Genomic DNA, 22,476 nt, shown 5'->3' with positions numbered 1-22,476 from the left:
TAATGATAATGACAGTTATCATCATCATCATACCATAATGACAGCTACCATTTATTAAGCATTTTGTGTTATACAATATTCACAGCAATCCTTCATCCTCACCACCTCCATTCTCATCCAAGCCAGCATCATCCCTCACTTGGAAAACTAGCTTCCTAACTAGTTTCCTGGCCTCTCCACTTCCCTGTTTAAAATCTATTTCCTCACAATAGCAAATGATGATGCAACTCCCATTCCTAAAACCTCCTCCTGCTCCAAATTGACCTGAGAACATATCAGGATTCCTCACCACAACCCACAAGGTCCTGCATGATCGAGCTGCTGCCTCTCTTCCAACTCACCTTGTTCATGTCTCTCCCTAGAACACTATGCTCCAGTCACAAGGACCTTTTTTCCTGCAATAAACTTTGTCCTTTCCCTCCTTGGATACTGCATTTGCTGCTCTCCATGCCTGCACTTTTTATCCTCTGCTTTTTGTTATGCTGGTCTTAGGTCAAGATTTTTCTGCTCCAATGACCTCCCTTGACCACCCTATCTAAAAGAGGCCCCTCTGCTTGACTAGTTACTCCCAGTCATACCCCTGCTTTTTTTCATGTTGCTTCTCACAATTTGCAATTATCTTGATTATGTGTGTGTATCCCCATTGTTGTTTATCTCCTCCCCGTAGAATTTAAGCTCCATGAAAGTGGGAAGTACTTGGTCACCTTCGCAGTTCTTAGGCCTGGCTCATGGTAGGCTCTCAAAAAAATATTCAGTGAATGAATGTGTTATTGCTCCCATTTGACAGATGTGGAGTAAGCCTGAGAGGTCCTTTCCTTTGCCTGTATTGGTTTCCTATGGCTGCTCTAACAAATTGCCACAATCTTAGTGCCATAAAACAACACACAAATTTGTTCTCATAGTTCTGAAGGCCAGAATCCCTAAATCAGTTTCAATGAGCCAAAGTAAACATGCCAGCAGGGCTATGCTTCCTCCAAAGGCTATGAAGGAGAATCTGTTTTCTTTGTTGTTGTTGTCCTTCTTCCTAGCTTCTAGAGCATTCTGTATATCCCTTGGTTCGTGGCTCCTTCCCTGATATTCCCATAGTGTCTTCTCTCTCTGACTCTGCTTCTATCCCATGGTCTTCTTATCTCTTGTCTGTAGTCAAATCTCCCTTTGTTTTCCTCCTATAAAGATACTCGAGATTAAACATAAGGATAATCCAGGATAAACCTCCCATCTCAAGATCCCTAACTCAATCACATCTGCAAAGTTCCATATAAGGTAATATTTTCAGTTTCTGGGGATTAAGATGTGGATGTATTTGGGAATCATTATTCATCTTTCACAGTCTTCTCTCTGACCCCCGGTGATTCACATCCATCCTACATGTGAAATACATTGACCTCATGCTATAATAACATTTCCAAAAGTCTCAATCCATTACATCATCAATTCAAGTCCCAAATCTTATCTAAATACTATCAGCTAAAAAGTTCCAGATCACATCATCTAAATTACCTAAATTAGGTATGGATGAAACCAGAAATACAATTCATTTGAGAAAAAATTCTACTTCATCTGTTGATCTGTAAACTAGAAAACAAGTTACCTGTCTCTAAAATACAACAGCGGCACAGGGATAGGATAATAGTTACAAATGTTCTCATTCCAAAAGGGAGAAAATAGAAGAAAGGATTCATCAGCCTCAAGCAATTTAAAAACCCAACCAGGCAACCTCATTAGGTTTCCAGGCCTGGGAATAATCCTCTGTGTCTTGGGGCTTCCTCTGGGCTCAAGGTTCTATTTTTGGATTCATCTTCCTTTTTCCTTGAAGGATAGCATATATTTGAGCTGAGTAGCTTTATCCACCTGTTTGTGTTTGTAGAATTTTGGGGAATCCAATAACCTTCATTCATTTTGTCCTCTCTCCGTCATTTTCAGTCCAAACTGAAAGTGTTTCTGCTGGTAAAACATTTCTCAAAACCTTGTGGGCCTCTCATGTATAGCACATGGATTCACTTCATTAGATAAGAGGGTCCCACACAGATGCTTCCTGGAAAATTCCATCTCTGTTTCTGGAATCTGCTGAGATGGTTGAGGGGATCCATGACTCACATACTGGATCTCTTCAAAGAGCCCTCTGTTTGAGTGAATAGTTTGGTCTTTTGCTCCTTCCAAAACACTAGCAAAAGATAATTAAGCTACAACCTTGGCTTTCTCTCCAGAGCACACTTTCCTGACAATGAATATGATTTTAGTGTATTTGGCAATATGGATAGGCTGAGAATTTCCCAAATCATCAAGCCCTGGTTTCTTTTTAAGAGGTCTCTCAGTTTATCTCCTTCCTCTCACATTTTATTATAGGCAACAAGAAGAAACCAGGCTCCAACTTTAACATTTTGCTTAGAAACATCTCATCTAAATATCCAAGCTCATCACTTACAAGTTCTGCTTTCTACAGAACTATAGGACGCAATTTAGCTAAGCTTTTTGTCATTATGTAAGAATCCCTGTCTTAGTCAGCTTGGACTGGTCATAAGAAAGTACCATAGACTGGGTGGCTTAAACAACATATATTTACTAACTCACAGTTATAGAGGCTGGGAAATCCAAGATTTGAACGTTGGCTGATTTGGTTCCTGGTCAGAGCTCTCTTCCTGGCTTGCAGACAGCTGCCTCCTTGCTGTGTCTTCACATGGTCTTTTCCCTGTTGTGTGCATGTGGAAAAAGAAAGAGAGCTCTCTCTCTTCCCCTTCTCTCATAAGGCCACCAATCCTGCCAGATGAGGATCCCACCCTTATGACCTCCTTTAACCTTAATTACCTCCCTAAAACCCTATCTTCAAATGTAGTCTCATTGGGATTTAAAGTAAACATATGAATTTTGGGAATACACACTTCGGTCCATAGTGATCCCCTTTCCACCTGTTCCTAAAAACATATTCATTATTTCTTTCTTAGCTGTCACTAGCAGCACCTTTAGTGTTCATATGTCTACCAACAGTCTGTTATGACAATATAGAATTCTCTAAGCTAATATAGGCTTTTTCTATCATTCTCTTCACTTCTCCTGAGTCCTCACTGCCTGAGTTTTTAACACCCATAATTCTACCAACCATCTATTCAAAAAACTCTAGGCTTTTCATATCATATGCCTCAAAGTTCTTGCAGTCTCTGCCCATCAGCCAATTCCAAAGCCACTTCCACATTTTTAGATATTTCTTACAGCAACACTACACTTCCAGTGCAAAAATCTGTATTAGTTTCCTATGGTTGCTGTAACAGATTGCTACAAACTCAGTGCCTTAAAACAACACAAATTTATTCTGTTATGGTTCTTGAGTCCAGAAATCTGAAATTAGTTTTAATGGGTTAAAGTCAAGGTTTTGGCAGGGCCGTGCTCCTTCTAGAGACTCTAAGGAAGGACCTATTTTCTTCTCTTTTCCAGCTTCTCGAACTACATTAATTGCACTCCTTGGCTCTTGAACCCTTCCTTGATCTTCACATAGCATCTTCTCTCTTTGACCCTGTTTCTATCACATGGTCTTCTTCTCTTTTGTTGGCAGTCAAATCTCCTTCCACCTCTCTCTTATAAGGATACTTGGGATTACATTTAGGGTCCACTTGGATAATCCTCTCATTTCAAGATCCTTAATTTGCCCATATCTGCAAAATCCCATATGAGGTAATATTTGTAGCTTCTGAGCATTAAAACATGGATATCTTTGGGGGCTGTTACTCAGCCTATCACAGTTATACAGCCAATATTCAAACCCAGACCTGTTTGACTTCAGAAGCAAACCATTGACCATTAGGCTGTAGTATTTGCATGCATGTATTTTCCTGGTTGGGTTAGAGCACCTTCCATAAGTCTGTACACACAATAAGTGCCCACTTAGTACTCATCACATAAATGTAACATTCTCTTTTGGGGCATTGAGCTTTTCTCATTCAATCTGAACTGAAGACCAAGATGTGGCTCCTGGGCCAACCCATTTCCTTCTCCCAAAGAGCATACTGTTCTGTCCCAAACAGGACACCATTGATGGCTTTGGCTCAATCTGACTTCTTCTCTAATTCCCTTAGCTACCACTTAATGGTTTTGTGATTTTCTTTTCCTTCCTTCCTTCCTTCCTTCCTTCCTTCCTTCCTTCCTTCCTGGAAAAAACACAAACCTAAACTAGGTTTTTTTCTCTTCTCTCACTCAACAACAACAATCAACACTTCTGTGACAAAATGTGTGGGCTTCTCCCCACACATCAAGAAACAATGAATTCTGCAGTGGACACCAGCTGGCTGTCCTCCAATTCAACTTAATTCTGACTCTGTCTACCTGGAGATGGCCTTAGAAACCACAAGTTGAGGGTTCAGTCCCACAAGACCACCCCCTCCTTTCCACCAGTTGCAAGTTCAGGCCTCCACGAGCTTCAAGTTGGAGTTCCCACAACACCCTCTTCGGGTTTGATTAATTTGCTAGAGTAGCGCACAGAGCTCAGGAAAACACTTATGCTTACTGGTTTATTACAAAGACTATTTTAAAGGATACAAATAATCAGCCAGATGAAGGGATACATAGGGTGAGGTCTGGAAAGGTCCTGAGCACAAGAGCTTCTGTTCCTGGGGAGCTGGGATGTGCCATCCTCTTGGTACATAGATCAATTTTTGTTCACCTTCCTGTCAGCCTCCATGTGTTCAGTTATCCAGTAGCCCCTCAAACCTCATCCCTTTAGGTTTTTTATGGAGACTTCATTTGATAGGCATGATTGAAGCATGGACAGTCATGTTGGAATATGATTGGACAAAAAGGGTATGATTTAAACCCAGCAAGGGCTGTCCAGATTCTTCTTGGCCTCTCTATGCAGCATTCCTTACTCCAGGGTATGGGGCTAGACCCCCTCTGGAATAAGGGTCTTATGACCCACAATCAAATTAGAGTCCTGCCTTGGGCAGGTGAAAGGAGGGCAGGAGAAAGCTAGAGATAGAGATTCTCTTTACTCTTACAAGGGCTATGGGAATTATGAGCCAAGAACCATGGATGAAAACATATGTGTTGAAAACCATGAATGAAAACATATATATATGTACATGTGTGTGTGCATATGTGTATATATATATATATATAATAGATATAGATATAGATATCATAGACTCATAGTACTTAGTTAGAGGCATAATAGTCCCTTCGTTCTACAAATTGTGAAACTGAGGCCCAGAGAGGAGAAGTGAGCACACACAAAGACACTATGTTTAGGACAGAACCAGGCATAGCATCTAAAATATGGTTCCCAGTTTAGAGATTGTCTACAAAAACCTAATGTTATCTTTAAAAATAAATGATAGACTATTCTTTTAGAGCAGTCTTAGGTTCACAGCAAAATTGAGCCGAAGGAGCAGGGAGTTCCCATATACCCCTGGCCCCATGCATTCCCAGCATCCCCTACTATTGACATCCAGCAACGGAGTGAGACATTTGTTACATCAGTGAACCTACACTGATATACCATTATCACCCAGAGTTTACTTTGGGGTTCATTCTTGGTGGGGTGCATTCTGTGGGTTTGGACAGATGTCTAATGGTGTGTATCTACCATGAGTATCATGGAGTCATTTCACTGCCCTAACCTAAAAATCTTCTGTGCTCCACCTGTTCATCTCTCCCTCTTTTCCAACTCCTGGCAACTACTGATATTTTCACTGTCTCCATAGTTTTGCCTTTTCCAGAATGTCATACAGCTAGAAACATACAGACCGTAGCCTTACAGATTGTCTTCTTTCACTTAGTAATATGCATTTAAGTTTTCTCCGTGTTTTTTTATGTCTTGGTAGCTCATTTCCTTTTAATGCTGAATAATATTCCATTCTCTGAATGTACCACAGTTTATTTATCCATTCACCTACTGAAAGACATCTTGGTTGCTCCTAAGTTTTTGCAATTATAAATAAGGCTACTATCTGCTGGGTGCAGTGGCTCAGGCCTATAATCCCAGCACTTTGGAAGGCTGAGGAGGGTGGATTGCTTGAGGTCAGGAGTTTGAGACCAGCCTGGCCAACATGGTGAAACCCCATCTCTACTAAAAATAAAAAATTAGCCGGGTGTGATGGCAGGTGCCTGTAATCCCAGCTACTCGGGAGGCTGAGGCAGGAGAGTCACTTGAACCCGGGAGACGGTGGTTGCAGTGAGCCAAGATCGCAGTACTACACTCCAGATTGGGCATCAGAGGCTCTGTCTCAAAATAATAATAATAATAAAATAAATTGCTTCTAAGTGGAGTTATCATTCTGTACATTGTAGAACGTTTAGCAGCATCCCTGGCCTGTACTTACTAGATGTCAGTAGCACACCTCCCTTATGTAACAATCAAAAAGTGTCTCCAGACATTGAAAAATGTCCTCCAGGGGTGGAAGAGGGACATTGAGAACCACTGGTATAAATACAAGGGGAAGATAAATAAATAAATTCAGTTAGAGACGTTGCCTGGACCACTGACAATCATTTCTTGTATTTGTATAGAACTTTGGAGTTCTTATGTACTTTAATTTTCTATAAACTATATTCATTGTAAAAAATGAGAAACTGTACATAAGCAAATGGAAAACAAACATATACATAATTCTACCAGCCAGAGATTAACTATTATCCCCCAGCCCTAGACACACACATATTCACTTTTACAAACAACCTTGCACTATAATATTGTCCTACTACCTACCTTCTCACTTAATGATATATCATTAGCTTTTTTTGATGTCACATTATAATATGTTAAAGCTTAATAGGGAAACAGAACAGAAATTTATTCTACTTTAGAGATGAGGTCATTGAGGCTTAGTGAAGTTAAAAGAATTTCTAATATTCTGTCTTGTTATCAACTCCCACTATCAACAGAAATTTGGAAAAGCAAATTTTAGAAAAAGGATGTGCAACAAGTCTAGTGAATAGGATTTTTTTTTAAAAAATCTCTTCTTATAGTTTTTAGTTTTTTAAAAAAATATTTTCCTTTTTAGTTTTGGAAGAAACTAAAATTTTCTACCTAATAGCATTACAAACATGTTAAAGAGGATAAATGTGTACTGATCTTGCTTGGTTTTCTTCTTCAGGTTTGGGGCTATCTCACTCTGGTGTATATGGGAGCCGGAGACAGGGAAAGGGGAGGGAGATTCTGCTTTTGTTGTGACTGTTACACTCTGGATGGGAACTGGCCGCCTTTTAATAGCACATTATTCTACCCGAAGGAAGACAGCTTCCCTTTGGCCTTAGCTGCCTTGTGAGTTTGGTGAACTCCCATCTCTGGCAATGTTCAACCTCTAAAATTCAACTCTAAAATCTTATGAAATATTTTTTGGAACCCTAGTTTCCGTGATTCCAAAACTACAAGCTTCTAGAATTCTGAGATTCTGGGACTCTAGCAGAGTCTCTCAGTTGTCCTGGTCTTTCTCTACAAAAGGCTATACTCTCAAGACACAATCAACCCCAGTAAGGCTTCCCACCTTCCCACCTTCCCAGCATGCTGGGAATTGAGGGACACGACTATTTTTGATACTTCATGGCATTTCTAAAATTAATTTGGACAACATGTGTGAACAAATGGAAAATTCATCACAGAGATGGAAATCATACAAAAGAGTGAAATGGAAATGTGAGTAATAAAAAAATAGTAACAGAGATAAATAATTCATTAAAAATTCTTTTTTTTTTAGAATCAGGGTCTCACTTTGTTCCCTAGGCTAGAGTACAGTGGCACAATTATAACGCACTGCATCCTGGAACTCCTGGGCTCAACTGATCCTCCTGCCTTAGCCTCCTAAGTAGCTAGGACTTCAGGTACATGTCACCACGCCCATCTATTTTCATATATATATATTTTTAGAGACGGGTTCCTGCTGTGTTGCCCAGGCTTATCTTGAACTCCTGGCCCCAAGCAATCCTTCTACCTTTGCCTCCCAAAGTGCTGGGATTACAGGCATGAGCCACCACTAAGAATTCTTTTGATAAAGTTATCAGTGGACTCAGTAAAGACAAGGAAATAATCTGTGAACTTGATGATAGGTCAATAAAAATTATCCAAACCAAAATATAAACGGAAAAAAAAAATGACAAAACTAGAACATCCAAGAGCTGTGGGACAATGTCAAACTGTTTAACATATGAGTAACTGGAATCCCAGATGAAGAAGACAGAATGTGGCAAAAGAAATATTTGACTTTGAGAAGATGAGGTAAGAGGATCACTTGAGTTCAGAAGTTCAAGACCAGCCTGGGTGACATAGTGAGACCCCGCCCATCTCTATTAAGAAATATAAAATAAATATTTGTAGAAATAAAGAAATAATGGCCAAAAATTTTCCAAAAATAATAAAAGACATAAAACTATAGATCAAAAAGTTCAGAGCCGAGTGCAGTGGTGTATGCCTGTAGTCCCAGCTACTTTGGAGGCTAAGGCAAGAGGATGGTTTGAGTTCAGGAGTTTCAGGCCAGCACAGGCAACATCATGAGACCTCATCTAAAAAAAAAAGTGCAGAGAAAAATACCAAAATAAAAAGGATAAAGACCAACACAACACACACACACACCTGCCTAGACACATCATATTCAAACTGATGTAAATAAAAAATAAAGAGAAAACCTTGAAGGCAGCTAAGGGAAAAAGACATTTAGATACAGAGAAACAGATATAAGAATTAAAGTTATCAGAAATTATGCAAATCAGAAGATATTGATGTGATAGCTTGTCAGTGTTTACACAAAAGCATTGTCAACCCAGAGAAAATATCTTGCAAAAATGAAGGAGAAATAAAGCCTTTTTTTAAAAACAAATGAAAACTAAGATAATTAATTACCGGCAGATCTGTTCTATGAAAGTTAAATTCTTCAGGAAGAAGAAATATTATTCCAGACAGAAACTTAGATCTATAAAAAGAAATGACAATCTTTGGAGACGATTAAAGTATAAAAGATAGCTTTTCCTTATTTTTAATTTTTTAAAAAATTGTTTTAGAGACAGGGTCTTGCTCTGTTGCTCAGGCTGGAGTGTAGTGGCACAGTCATAGCTCACTGCAACCTCAAACTCCTGGGTTTAAGCAATCCTCCTCCCTGGGCCTCTCAAAGCACTGGGATTACAGGTGTGAGCCACTGTGCTCAGCCTGTTCTTCTTTATTTTAAATTGCTCTAAAAGAGATTTGATTAAAGCAGTTACAAGCAAACTATGGCCTATGGGGTGGTGTGTATGTATGCGTGAAAGGTTCTCCCCAGGGCCTGAAAGCTTGAAGGGATGAGTAACTCCTTCTTTCTCAGGTCTAGTTCAAGGTGCAAGGCCACTTGCGCCAGCAGCATGCGTCAGCAAGATAGCAGAAGCAGGAAGAGAGCCGGCTGGAGGACACCTACCCTGGCCAGAAGACACCTACCCTGGCTAGAAGACACGTACCCCTGAAGATCGAGAAAGAGGCCGTCCGGGTACTATGTACCAGTCACGTCAGACTGGGACACTTCGTGTTTACAGAGGACTATGAAACCCCTGTCCTGTCCTCACTTGGGGCTGACGCCATTTTAGGCCTCAGCCCGCCTGCACCCAGGAGCTCATTAAAACAGCATGTTGCTCCACACCACCTCGTGTTGTCTGTTGGTGCGCTCTTGGGGTTCGAACAGATACAAGAACCTTTCAATGTGTATGTGTATGTGTGTGTGTGTGTATATATATATATACCACATTTTGTTTATCCATTAATCCATTGACAGACACTTAGGTTGATTCCGTATATTTGCTATTGTGAATGGCACTGCAGTAAACATACTAGTGCAGGTATATTTTTCATAAAATAATTTCTTTTCTTCTGGGTAGATAGCCAGTAGTGGATGGATCAAATGATTGTTCTATTTTCAGGTTTTTTGAGAAATCTCCATACTTTTTCATAGAGGCTGTACTAATTTACATTCTCTAATGCAAATACAGCAATGTATTGGCATTCCTTTTATTCTGCTCCTTGCCAACATCTGTTATATTTTGATTTCTTAATAATAGCCATTCTGACTGGTGTAACATGATATTTCATTGTGGTTTTAATTTGCATTTCTCTGATGATTAGTGATGTTGAACATTTTTTCATATTAAAAAATGTCTACATATGTCATTTGGCAACTTTCTAATGGAGTTATTAATGTTGGGTTTTTTTTTTTTGAGTTGTTTGAATTCCTTGTAAATTCTGGATATCAGTCCCCTGTTGGATGCACAGTTTGCAAATATTTTCTCCTATTTTGCAGATTGTCTGTTCACTTTGTTAATTATTATTTTGCTGTGCAGCAGCTTTTTAGCTTAATTAAGTCCCATTTGTCTATTTTTGTTTTTGTTGCCTGTACTTTTGAGGTCTTAGTCATGAATTCTTCGCCTAGTCTAATGTCCAGGAGTGTTTTCTCTGGGTTTTCTTCTAGCATTTTGATAGTTTCAGGTCTTATGTTTAAGTCTCTAATCCAACTTGAGTTGATTTTTGTATATGGTGAGAGATAGGGGGTCCAGTTTTATTCTTCTGAATATGGTAATCCAATTTTATCAGCATCATTTATTGAAAAGGGTATCCTTTTTCCAGTGTATGTTTTTGTCAACTTTGTCAAAAATCATTTGGCTTAGACATGTGGCTTTATTTCTGGGTTCTTTATTCTGTTCCATTGGTCTTTCTGTTTATTTCTATACCAGTGTCATGCTGTTTTGGTTACTATAGCTTTGTGGTATAATTTGAGGTCAGGTAACGTGGTGCCTTCAGCTCTATTCTTTTTGCTTTGGATTGCTTTGGCTATTTGGGCTTTTGGGGGAGGGGTTCCATATAAATTTTAAGGTTTTTTTTCTGATTCTGTGAAGAATGAGCATGGAATTTTAATAGGGATTGCATTGAATCTGTAGATCACTTTGGGCAGTGTAGTCATTTTAACGATATTAATTCTTTTGATCCATGAACATGGAGTGTTTTTCCATTCGTTCGTGTCATTCCTTTCATCAGTGTTTTCTAGTTTTCCTCGTAGAGATCTTTCACCTCCTTGGTTAAATATATTCCTAGGTATTTTATTTTTTGTAGCTACTGTAAATGGGATTGCCTTCTTGATTTGGTTCTCAGCTTGATTGTTATTGGTGTATAGAAATGCTACTGATTTTTGTATATTGATTTTGTATCCTAAAACTTTGCTGAATTCATTAATCAAACCTAAGAGTTTTTTGTTTTTGGAGGAATTTTTAGGTTTTTCTAGACGTAAGATCATATTATCATCAAACAGAGGTACTTTAACTTCCCTTTTCTTTTTCTTGCCTGATTGCTCCGGCAAGGACTTCCAGTACCATGTTGAATATGAATGGTGAGAGTGGGCATTCTTGTCTTACTCCAGTTCTTAGGGAGATTGCTTTAAACTTTTCCCTGTTCAGTATGGTATTGGCCATGGGTTTGTTGTATATGGCCCTTGTTGTTTTGAGGTATGTTCCTTCTTTGCCTATTCTGTTGAGGGTTTTTATCATGACGGAATGCTGGATTTTATAAAATTATTTTTCTTCATCTATTAAGATAATCATATTGTTTTTGTCCTTAATTCTGTTTATGTGATAAATCACAGTTATTGATTAGATAAACCAATAAATAGTCTAGCTAGAAATTTGTCAATTTTGCTTATCTTTTCAAAGAATCAACTTTTAGTTTTGTTGATCCTTTTTATCATTTTTTTTGTCTTCAATTTCATTTAGTTCCACTCTAATCTTTATTATTTATTTTCATTTGCTAGCTTTGGGTTGGGTTTGTTCTTGTTTTTCTAGTTCCTGGAGGTGTGATAGTAAGTTGTTAATTGGTGATCTTTCTATTTTGTTTTGTCGTAGGCATTTAACTCTATAAACATCCCTCTTAGCAGTACTTTTTTTATATATCCCAGGATTATGTTGTATATCCATTTTCATTCATTTCAAAAAATTTTTTTTGAGATGGAGTTTTGCTCTTGTTGCCCAGGCTGGAGTGCAATGGCTTGATCTTGGCTCACTGCAACCTCTGCCTCCTAGGTTCATGTGATTCTCCTGTCTCAGCCTCCTGAGTAGCTGGGATTACAGGCACATGCCACCACACCCGGCTAATTTTTGTATTTTTAGTAAAGATGGGGTTTCTTCATATTGGTCAGGCTGGTCTTGAACTCCTGACCTCAGGTAATCCACCCGCCTCGGCTTCCCAAAGTTCTGGGATTACAGGCATAAGCCACCGCACCCAGCCAAAAAATTTTAAATTTCCATCTTAATTTCATCATGGATCCAAAGATCGTTAAGCGACATATTGTTTAATTTTCATGTATTTGGATAGTTTTGAAAGTTCCTCATGGTATTGATTTCTAGTTTTGTTTCCCTGTGGTCTGAGAAGACACTTGATAGGGTTTCAGTTTTTAAAAATTTATTGAGACTGATTTGTGGACTAACATACAATATGTCTTGGAGAATATTCCATGTGCTGATAAGAAGAATGTATACTCTGCAATTGTTGGGTAGAATGTTCTGTAAATATTATTTGGTCCATTTGGCCTAGAGTCCAATTTGAGTCTAGTGTTTGTTTGTTGATTTTCTGTCTCAGTGATCTGTCTAATGCTATGAGTGGAGTATTGAAGACCCCCACTATTATTGTATTGCTGTCTCTTTCTTTAGGTCTAGTAATACTTGTTTTATAAATCTGGGTGCTCCAGTGTTGGATGCATATATATTTAGAATTGCGATATACTCTTCTTGAATTGATCTCTTTACCATTATATAATTATTTTCTTCTTTTTAAACTATTTTTGATTTAGTATCTATTTTATCTGATACAAGTATAGCTACTCCTGCTCACTTTCAGTTTCTGTTCATGTAGAATATCTTTTTCCATCTTTTAATCTTCAGTCTCTAAGTGTCTTTACCAATAAAGTGAGTTTTTTATAAGTGGCATATAGTTGGTTCATTTTAAAGCTCAATCCCATAATCTCTATCTTTGAAGTGGGGTTTTTATTTAGTCCAAATTGGCTTAAGATAGCTTGAAATGGGCTATTAAGCTATTGAGCAAGGGTGATGTGATCTTCACTAAGAAAGTATACAGGTTGATGTTGGCAAATTTCCACATTGGTACAAACATTGATGTCTCCATGCAAGAAAAAGGTGAAAGAGCAGGACAATCATTCACTTTTATTTATAGGTTTTTAATCTTTTTCATGAGACTATACAAACCACTTGCCAATATGTACAAAGTTCTGGTTCATTAAACACCATCCCAACAGACTGTGAACTGCTTTGAAAAGCAGAGTATGGCATTCAGAGTAAAGTCTTTTCTCCCACACTCCATCTTCCTCGTCTGTTAAATCCTGGTAAATAAGGTCAGCAAAATTGGGGTCTTTGCCCCACCAAAATATTGACAATTCTCTTCTTCTAGGTGTTTGGTCTTGCTGCCAAACACCAACTATATCTGTCTTGAGGCAGCGATTAAAGCTCTTCAAATTAGGGTCACCTTGAGTCGTGGGAAACACAATAGGGGCAGAAGTTGGGCCTTGCCATACATATCTTTTCCATTTAATCCTTGTCAAGTCAGCCAGGCAGAAGAGGTCATGGTGACCATCTTCCAGGCTGGCCTGGTTCATCATGAAGGAGGAATTCATCATCTCTCATAGTAGCTGCCACCAGCACCATAGCCACCATCTGCCATTACTGCCGCCGCCAACCACAGATAGAAACACTTGACACCGGGGATGGTGAGAGGTGGGTGGTGGCTGGAGAAGTTGAGGAAAAGGAGGTTGCTGGGCCACCTGCCACCTCTACCCACCCCCTGCCAGTGCCATGAGCAGCCACTGCCACTTGGCTGGCACACAGCCACCTGGGCCTGAGGGCCGGAGTGGGAGGGCCATGCTGCACTCACCCAGCAGGCTGGACTGTGGAGCCAATGGACGGACACCCGTATCTCTCGGAAGGAGAGAGGAGATGTGTGGCCTTTTCACAGGAACAATAATAAATTACACAATAAATAATCAAAATTGGGTCAGAGTTGGCAAAGCCCAAGCCCTGGAGGGTTCACCCAGGTGGGGAGGTGCTTGCACAGGGGCAGGAAAGCTGAGAATGGGGAGAGAAGCCCAGGCCCCCAGCCTGGCAGTGGTAATGTCCTTAAGCCTATAGTCTCCTCAATGGTGGCAGAATTTGCAGACTCAGACCATTCTCTGGCTCCATCTTTGTGTTGTCTCTTGCTGAGCCAGCCTAACGTTGGCCCTTCTGCTGCCTCACTGCCTGGATACCATTTTATGAGCCCAGCAGGCAATGTTTTTTTCCTACTTTAATTGAAATTTATAGGTTTTCTTATTTATTGATTTATTTATTTGAGACAGAGTTTTGCTCTTGTTGCCCAGGCTGGAGGGCAATGGCACGATCTTGGCTCACTGCAACCTCCGCCTCCCGGGTTCAAGCGATTCTCCTACCTGAGCCTCCCGAGTAGCTGGGATTACAGGCATGCGCCACCACACTCAGCTAATTTTGTATTTTTAGTAGAGATGGTATTTTGCCATGTTGGTCAGTCTGGTCTCGAACTCCTGACCTTGGTGATCTGCCTGCCTCGGCCTCCCTAAGTGCTGGGATTACAGGCATGAGCCACCGTGCCCAGCTCTCTTCACTTTAATTGTGGCCACAGGGACCAGCTTGCCCTCTCTGGGGTAAATTTTAACATTATATTTAACTTAACACAATATACGCCAAATATTACTCTTTCAATGTGTAACAATGTAAAAACTATTAAAAAATTTTACATTTTTTTGTATTACAGTTTTAAAATCTAGTATTTATTTTATACTTATGGCACATCTCAATTCAGATTGGCCACATTTCAAGCGCTCAATGTGGCTAGCAACTACTATATTAATGCAGGCATACAAGAAATATTACAGCATTAAGTGCTTATATTAGAAAAGAAAATAGGTCTCTAATCGATAATCTAAACTCTGATGTCAAGCAACTAGAAAAAAAATTAGCTCAAAGCAAGGTGAAGGGGAGAAAAAGAAGAAAAAATGCACAAAATTGAAAGCAGTATAAAAGCAATAGAGGAAAATTAATAAACCAGAAAATTATTTGTTTGAAAACATCAATAAAATCTACCAGACTCTTCAAGAAAGAAAAGACAGAAGACACAGATTACCAATATCAGAAATGAAAAATAGGACATCACTCTGGATCCTATTGGCATTAAAAGGATAATGAGGAAAGGTTAAAAAGAACCCTAGGTGGGAGGCTGAGGCGGGCGGATCGCCTGAGGTCCGGAGTTCGAGACCAGCTTGGCCAACGTGGTGAAACCCTCTCTACCAAAAATAAACAAATTAGCTGCCAGGAGACTGGCCACAGTTATGGGGCGAGGACCAGAGTGAGCAGGAAAAACAAGAGCGTCTGGAAACCCAAAGGAAGAAGCAGAAAGAACGGATGCTGCAGCTCAAGACCCAGCTAGATGACTTGGAAACATTTGCCTATCCAAGAGCAGTTACGATGCCCTGCCGCAGTTAGTGTGTTGGAAAGGCAGTGGGTGATCCTAGATGAGTTAATAAAGAAAATGAACATGCATCTGAATGAGGACATCAGTTCCCTGTCCACTGAAGAGCTTCGTCAGTGTGTAGATGCAGTAGTGGCTCACATCGTCAACTCAGCCCTAGTCAAAGATCAGTTGGTTGAGCAACTGAAAACTCAGATTGGAGACCTCTAGATGTTCATTGACTTCATCCAAGATGAAGTGGGAAGCCCCTTGCAGAGAGGTGGTGGACACTGTGAGCACAAGGCCTCTGGGAAGACAGGAAATGGCTCCACCAGAACTGGCAGCAGCAGACCCACTGCCTCCAGGACACAGCAAAACAAAGGCAGGGGACGGGAAGAAAGTCCAAGGGACAGGGCTGCACCTGATGCCGCAAGTGCTGGCAATGCTCCAGATTTCACTGTTAGCTAATTTGGTTGTGCCACAGGCCAGATCCCTCCAACCCTGTAACAGAGGGTCCAGGTGACAGACTACGCTCCCTTGTTGAAGAGGCTGGAGGTGTCAGAGGACAGAGTGAAGCAGCTAGCCTTGAGGCACCAGCCACACAACCGTGTCACCACCCCTGCCATCCTCCAGGACCTCTCTCTGGCAGGCAAGGATGAGCTGGCCATGGCTGTGTGGAAGGAGCTGATGGTGGCTGTGAGGGACCTGCTAGCCCATGGACTATATGCCTCCTCCTCAGGAATGAGCCTCATCATGGCTCTTATTGCTCGTTTGCTGCCAGCCTTCTCCTCAGCCCCTGAGCCCATGCACCCCTGGGAGTTCTTTGTAAAGTACTGAAACCGCCTTTGCAAAATTATGACTGAGACAGTGAAAGAGATCTAACTTAACCGACTCCATCTTGCTTCTAACCCCCAAACTGTCTTTGTTCATTCCTGGGCACAAGCTGAACTAACTATGGGAGAAACTTAGTTTGTAGTTTATAGTTTAAACAAAGATGGTAACAGCCCTTTCCCAAAGCAGATCTCCTTCTTACCTGGGGACTAGACTAGCCACAGGATTAGAAATTATGGTTTAGGAGTCATGTACCTGGAGGCTACAAGATTGTGACCCTACGTAAACTGCTCTTAAGATCAGTGCTTGCGATATTTTGCAGGCCCCGCACTTGATGGATCAGCTGGCACCACCCAGATTGATAAACTGGCTCGTTTGATCTTGTGGCCCCCACCCAGGAACTGACTCAGTGCAAGAAGACAGCTTTGACTCCCTGTGATTTCAACCCTGACCAATCAGCACTCCTGGCTCACTGGCCCTGCCCCCCCACCCACCGTGTTATCCTTAAAAACTCTGCCCCCAAATGCCTGGGGAGACTGATTTGAGTAATAATAAAACTCTGGTCTCCCGCAAAGCCAGCTTTGTGTGAATTACTCTTTCCCTGTTGCAATTCCCCTGTCTTGATGAATCTGCTCTGTCTAGGCAGCCAGCAAGGTGGACCCCTTGGGGGGTTACAGTACTACCATGCTAAAAATGGCGGTGCTTATGCCCAGCCCAGGAGCTCTCCCAGTCTTCGCCCTTCCTGTTACAGGAGGCACTGATGTGACCCCCAAAGAGAGCCTACTGACAGTCATCCACATGGTGCTGACAGAGCACGACCCTTTTAAACACAGTGCAGACTCTGAATTGAAGGCTTTGGTGTGCATGGCACTGAATGAGCAGCGTCTGATGTCATGAGTGAACCTCATCTGCAAGTCCGGGTCACTTATCAAGCCTCACTACCAGCCTGGGAGCTACGTAGCACACACAGGCTTTGAGAGTGCCCTCAACCTGCACAGTCGCCTCAGCAGCCTCAAGTTCAGCCTCCCTGTAGATCTGGCCATGCCTTTTGATGAGAATGCCCTGACCCCAGGCAAGCTCCTTGCGCAGTAGGGATAGATGTGTTAGTCTTCTAGCATAGAAGCAAGGAATCAAAGATGGGGTTAAAGGCATTTTTCCCAGACCCTGCTTAGGTCATCAGCTAAATGAGTGCAAAGTGTGTTTTCCCCACCAACTTAGCATCTTGGAAAGATGTGCTGGAGACTCTCTTGTTAAGAAGGTTCTGCCCTGGTGTGTAACCATAGTGTACATACATGTGGGCACATGTGCTTGAGCCTGTGTTAAAGAAATTAATTGTGGCACATAGTACCCCAACTCATTGGGCCAAATCTGATTCTCAGAAAACCTGGGTTGCTTTAACCATTCTCTTTATGGCCATGAGTGCCAACATGAGTGAGTCATTGGTCACAGAATAATTTTGCCTGGAGGAACCTGCCAGTTGAGCCATCTTCTTTCACTTGAAGCATGTTTGAGAGGCCAAGGCCAGAATTTAAATTCCTTTTATGAATAGATTTCCCTTTCTTCCTGACCCCAAAGCCAGAGGAGACGATATATTCCATGGCTACTTCTAAAACTAGGAATGGGGATATCTGAAAACAGCATTTAAGCCAGGATGGTCTCAATCTCCTGACCTCGTGATCTGCCCATCTCGGCCTCCCAAAGTGCTGGGATTACAGGTGTGAGCCACTGCACCCGGCCCACAGTCTTTTTAGAAGTAAATATATTCAAGTTAAATGAGAAAATCCTTGCCACCCAAGTCAAGTAGGTATAGGAATACAAATCGGTTAACCTGCAGCTGTTCCTCTTTGGGTTGTGACTCACTGGGCACCACTTGTCCTGGAGGCTGGCTGGCTGGAGGACACCTGATCTGGTAATAAGTACTGCAGCAGGGATAGGTGCCATAGCAGGATAGCAACTGCAGCAGATCACTGTTTCCAGGCCAGGGGGTGGAGTATTTCATTGTGAAACTGACTCTAGAATAGTTCTATTTGGTCTTCAGTATTTTAGCCTCATTAGTTCACATTTGTCATACAGCTTATGATGTTCACATTTGTCATACAGCTTGTGATGAGTACTCCTCTAGGAATGGCCAAAGATGGGCAAAATACATCACTCCAAACACTACTGATTCAGCATTGTTATCATGTCTTAAATTGCCAGCTGCACTTTTTTTCTGCACTACATAACGTAGTGCATTTTAACTTAATTTTTTTTTTTGAGACAGAGTCTCGCTCTGTTGCCCAGACTGCAGTGCAGCGGCACCATCTCAGCTCACTGCAACCTCCGCCTCCCAGGTTCAAGCAATTCTCCTGCCTCAGCCTTCCAAGTAGCTGGAATTACAGGCGCCTGGCATCACGCCCAGCTAATTTTTGTATTATTAGTAGAGACAGGGTTTCACCATGTTGGCTAGGCTGGTCTCAAACTCCTGACCACAGGTGATATGCCTGCCTCGGCCTCCCAAGGTGCTGAGATTACAGGCGTGAGCCACCGCACCCGGCCTTTAACTTAAATTTTTTTCAGCAACATGTTACTTGTTTAAGGTACGTTATTGGTATTTCATTAGAATTAGTTCACCTTCCTTGTGAAACAAGTCCATTGTAAAAGGTAGTGGAAAATGATACATATGTGGTTGCTAATAAAATCACAGTGTTTTGTGACAAAAAAAAAGAACCCTATCCCATGAAGGTAAATGTCTTCATTTCTGAAATTCTTCAAATTTTTCTCTCTAAAATGTTTTTATCTTCCAAAAAAAGTCTCCTAGTGTGAGCTGCATAACATGTTGCACCCTAGATTGGGAATCAGGAGACCTGTGTTCTAGTCCTTGCTCTGAAACTAACTCTCTGGGAGACCCAACACGTATCCTCTCCTTTCAGGGTGTTGGCTCTAGAGGCACTTTCAGTTCCCTTATCTGTGCTCCATGAATTATTAGCTACTTGCCCGAGAGGTCTGACTCAGGGTGCCTCCAAAACAGTTCTTACATATTAGGTGTGAGCCAGGAAGAAACAATGCAGGAAGAGAAATCTATGGGTTGTATATTTAAAACAAATGAGAGCTAGCAGTTTACACGTCTAGAGTGAATATTTTCAAGGCAAACATATATGTTTCATGCCTTCTATAATCTGCAGTTTACAATGCATCAGACAATAGCTCAAAAGCATCATCCTTCAGATTCAGTAATTTAATCACTCATTTTTGATTTTCACTTATAAGGAAAACCAAGGAAGAGAATCTCAGACTTGGAAGGAGCTTCTCATAGGTTATATAGCAAAACTATTCCTCTCTTGAAAAGTGGTTGTCCTGCCTCTGCTTAAATACCTTCAGAGATCGGGCACTCACTATCCTCTGCTCACCCAGTATAAGAAAGCTCTTTGTTATGTTGAGCTTAAAATATGCAACCCTCAAACCTCTCACTCATCAGTGCTTATTCCAACCTCACAGTATAAGCCATTCCACGCTCACCATTTACAGACATGAAGCCATTTTGCTGAACAGCCAGTAGGGGACCCTAAAGATCTTCCAGTAACAAAATATAAAGTCAAAAAGATACAGAAAGAAACTTGTTTTATTAGGCAATCTTATTTTCTTTAAGTGAGGTGTGTATGTGTGTGTGTGTGTGTGAGAGAGAGAGAGACTGTGTGTGTGTGTGTGTGTGTGTGTGTGTGTGTGTGTGTGTGTGTGTGTGTGTGAAAGACAGAGAGAAAGAGGGGCGGGAGGCTGCTTAAAGGCCTTCATAAATACCTTGGGAATAAAATCTAGGTCCTTGTTGCAAATTGGCCACCTGAGTACCACACTTTTTGAATTAGCTGCCACCATTTAAAAACTGGAAAAGTTGCACAGACATACACAAAACCAGAATTCCTGGCTTCTTTGAGACTTGGAAATGACCCAGCATGGACCCTCTCCAGCTGGAGATGGGTAACTTTAGACTAAGCCATGTGCTGTTTCCTGGGCATGGCCCCTGCTCAGTCACTCACTTACTCTTTCCACCTGGCCATGGCAGGCAGGGAGAGAAAGTCGCATTTTTAAACCTGGTTCTCTGAGCAGACTGTGGAGATCCTGGGAATTTCCAAGGGGAAAAAACCCAGAATCTCCATCCAAACTGGAAATGCCTTAGAGGGCTTCCTACAAATTCTCATTTTCCAAATTGAGAAATGATTTACATTTTCATCCTTGTCTCTGGTAGTAATAGTGGCCAGGATGGGGCCAGGTAGCTCTGAGGAAGCAGATTCTGACTGAGACCATCTGAGAGGGCAGCCTCTTTGTTGGCAGAGGTTCAAAACCTTTCACAGCCCCTTTTGCCAAATTGGGGAGAACTAGGGAATCTTAGGGCAAAACCCCAACAAAACAATAAAAAAAAAAGAGACAAAAACGAAACCAAACAAACAGCAACAACTACCTTTACATATCATTTTTGCACACAATTCTAGGAAGTTTATGGGTCATTGTTCAGGTTCTAAGATGAAACCTCTTAAGAATAGAGGTTTCCTTCTGTATCTTTTTTTTTTTTTTTTTTTTTTTTTTCTGAGACAGAGTCTTACACTGTCTCCCAGGCTGGAGTGCAATGGCGCGATCTCAGCCCTCTGCAACCTCCGCCTTCCAGGTTCAAGTGATTCTCTTGCCTCACCCTCCCGAGTAGCTGTGATTATAGGCGCCTGCCACCATGCCTCGCTAATTTTTTTTTTTTTGGTATTTTTAGTAGAGACAGGGTTTCACTATGTTGGCCAGGCTGGTCTCAAACTCCTGACCTCATGATCCACCCGCCTCAGCCTCCCAAAGTGCTGGTATTACAGGCATGAGCCACCACACCCGGCCGCTTCTGTATATTTTTGGCTTTATATTTTGTTGTCAGATCTTCAGGGTCCCCTACTGGCTGTTCACCAAGCTGGCTTCATGTCTATAAATAGCAAGTGTGGAATGGCTTATACTCTGAGGTTGGAATAAGCACTACTGAGTGAGAGGTTTGAGAGATGCATACTTTAATTTGAACTTAGTTTCCTCCTGATTCAGAGCTTTAACTACTTTTAGTATTTGAAGATAATAACTCTGACCATTTCTCTAACTTGGTTAATGTCATATCTGTCCTGTTTTTCACAGTTACCCTTACCTGGTGACTTCTGTCATGTGATGTCCACTTGTGTGGACATCTGTTGCTTTTAACACTCCTCAATTCCCCGTTCTTGGTGTAGAACCCATTTTTGCTTTGAGGTACCATCCCTCTCACTGCATGGGTGTCTTGGTGGCACTGTCAATCAAAAAGCCCTGACTTTCCTTGCCCAACAGATGGGCTTGTGCAATTGGTCACTCTCTTCATAGAATTTGCATCTTGAGCATTGCACTCAAGAACAGAAAACAATTGGTGGAAATTTATCCCAGAGGCAAAGTCCCACTGACTTCAGTCTCAGGCTCTGCCCGGTCCCTGTCTTTCTCAATGTCTGCTTCTTTAGCTTTCCCTTGACTCTGTGAGGCATCTTCAAATCCATTTGTTTTAATTTAAGTTGTCCAAGTTATATTCTGTTGTTTGCCTCCAAAGAACCTAACCGAGGTGCTTCTCTTAGGTTCAGGCTAATTCCACAAACATTTACTAAGCCTGGAATTTTGCACTTGCTCTAGGGAGTTCCTGGCGGCCCAACTCCTGTAAACTCCTGGGGCCTGGTGGAGGGACAGAAAAGAAGCAAGTCTTTCTGCCTTTTACTCACATGTCTTACAGAGCATGGCAGAGCCAATGCCCAGGTCTACCATGAGGGTTCAGCACTTGCACTCCCAGGAAACAGTGACAGGCACAATGATCTTGGCAGAGACCTAGAACTGCAGGGGGTAGGTAAGGCAGATGCCACCCAAGTAGAGGAGCTCAACAGACTGGTAAAACCTTTACAAGGCAGAGGGGTGCACCAACACGGCTGGTTAATTTTTGTATTTTTAATAGAGATGAGGTCTCACCATGTTGCCCAGGCTGGTCTCAAACTCCTGACCTCAAGGGACCTGCCTACTGTGGCCTCCCAAAGTGCTGGGATTACAGGTGTGAGCCACTGCACCTAGACTTAATCTTCCTCCTTCTTCTTCTTACTATTATTATTATTATCATACATATATATATTTTTTGGCACAATCTTGGCTCACTGCAACCTTTACCTCCTGGGTTCAAGTGATTCTTCTGCCTCAGC

General features: G+C 41.5%; 1 protein-coding gene and 1 pseudogene across 1 annotated transcript in view; both read left to right on the top strand.

The window, feature by feature from the left end:
• The window catches only part of SLC36A1 (solute carrier family 36 member 1), a 210,965-nt gene that overhangs the window by 52,586 nt on the left and 135,903 nt on the right, over positions 1–22,476 (top strand). The gene's annotated exons all lie outside the window — the stretch shown is intronic.
• On the top strand, positions 15,310–17,368 carry LOC100592096 (annotated as a pseudogene).

The sequence above is a fragment of the Nomascus leucogenys genome, chromosome 2 (genome assembly GCF_006542625.1).
Source record: "Nomascus leucogenys isolate Asia chromosome 2, Asia_NLE_v1, whole genome shotgun sequence".
NCBI classification, from domain to species: domain Eukaryota; kingdom Metazoa; phylum Chordata; class Mammalia; order Primates; family Hylobatidae; genus Nomascus; species Nomascus leucogenys.
Note: the sequence above shows the minus strand (reverse complement) of the source record. Positions and strands in the feature narration are given on the sequence as shown.